This window comes from Dreissena polymorpha, chromosome 7 (assembly GCF_020536995.1).
Source record: "Dreissena polymorpha isolate Duluth1 chromosome 7, UMN_Dpol_1.0, whole genome shotgun sequence".
Classification (NCBI taxonomy): Eukaryota; Metazoa; Mollusca; class Bivalvia; order Myida; family Dreissenidae; genus Dreissena; species Dreissena polymorpha.
The window spans coordinates 96,678,144-96,680,155 of NC_068361.1; positions in this window are offsets into that span (position 1 = coordinate 96,678,144).

Below are 2,012 nucleotides of genomic sequence, written 5' to 3' on the forward strand. Positions count from 1 at the left end.
GCTTGGCTCAGAACATCAAGAATGACAAGATCCGTTTGTTTAAGTGTGTTTTATATTTATTTTAGTTCTTATGATCTTTTTATTACGTACGACATAAATCCTATTATTCCAAAAACGATTGCAAACACGACTAGAATGCAAAACACAACTTCGCTTATAACAACGACAGATCCTTTTTCGCCATGTTCGTTAGCCTTTGTGGTTGTTGAGCCATTGGTGGTGATATTACCACTCGTTATGTTATCGATTTCACTGTAGTTCTGTTGTGTGCTAGTTTTGTTTGCAACTCTCGATGTGGTTGTTGAAGAAACACTTTGAACTGTTGTGTCTGCGCGGACAACAATGAAAAAACACAAAATGATAAACGACCCGCATGGTTGGCTTAGAACATCAAGAATGACAAGATCCGTTTGTATAAGTGTGTTTTATATTTATTTTAGTTCCTGTGTTTTTTTTATAACGTTATACACAAATCCTATAAGTCCAAGAACGATTGCAAACACGGCTAGAATGCAAAACACAACTTCGATTATAACAAGGACAGATCCTGTTTCGCTATTTTCGTTAGCCTTTGTGGTTGTTGAGCCATTATTTGTGATATTACCACTCGTTATGTTAAGGATTTTACTGTAGTTTTGTTGTGTGCTAGTTTCGTTTGCAACTATCGATGTGCCAAGATCGCTATTTTCTTCAACCTTTGTGGTTGTTGAACCATCGCTAAGGGCATTGACAACTGATGTGTTATGTTTTTTACTTAATGTTTTAGTGGTATTTTCGTGTGCAACTCTCAGTGTTGCTTGCGTGCTTTTTTTGTTAACCTTTGTGGTTGTCGAACCATTGTTGGGGATATAAGCAAGCGTTGTGTTTTCCATTTCGCTGTTTGTGTGTGTGTCAATTTCGTTTGAAACTGTCGATGTAACGAAATCATTATCGCTACTGCGTTTTTCGATGTCTGCAACATGATTAGATGTATTGTCTGGTACCAAGAATCGCCATAGAGAATCAGTAGCTAGCATCCTACCTATATTCGGGGTCAAAATCAAAAAGAGTTTGCCTTTGATTTGGAAACAAAACCTGTCCCTGTGATTATCAATGGTCAAATAATTGTCTTTCACGCCCAAATTTTGATTTATGACTTTTCGTATGGCCTCGAGAATATCATATTGCGTTGTGTACATTCTCTCAGGAATATATACAATTTTGCGTAACTTGTCTAGCGCATCATCATAGGAAACGATCGAGAATGCACCATTGTATATACCCAGATCGCGCTCTGGCGATTTCTTGAAGCAGTTATCGTTACAGCTACATAGAGACACAAACAAGACAAATAGTATGAAGCGCAACATAGCTGGTTTTTATTTCATTCATCTAACAAAACACATGTAATAGCTATATAACAAAAAATTTGCACACAACAGACTACAACACAAAATCTGCAGGAATGTACAAAACGAGGCCGTTTGTCAGCAATTCCTTCGACACACAAAATGCGACAAAGTTCGGTGGGATGTGAATGTTGGGAATGCATGTTCTAACCGCTTGAGAGAGCATATCTTCGTGTTCTTCGTTTTGACACTGATTGATGAAGTAACTTTACATGGGTCTTCTTCGGGCAACATATCGCTTACGGGCATCGGGTTTTTCTGTACCTCTTGTTCTGGGGTGTGAACGTTCCTCACGCTTTCTTCTTTCACGACTGCCAAATCGACCGGGCATACTGCTATCTCGTTTGCTCCGAAAAAGCCTTCTTATCAGAACAAGGCAAGTATTCCATGTTTTTTCTTGTGTTTGCAAAGCATCTTTTGGGGGAGACTGGACTGATCCTTTGAATGTTCAGCAAAATTGCGTTTACGATAGGAATAGCATTGACTAATCTACTTTTCCCCCATCGATCAGCTCCGTTTCAATGTGAAGACTGTTGATGTGCTTTGCGGTACAAAGGATGCATCACAACAAAACCTCTAACGCCTGACACAAATTGTATTTGGATATCATATTTTGGTTTGCAG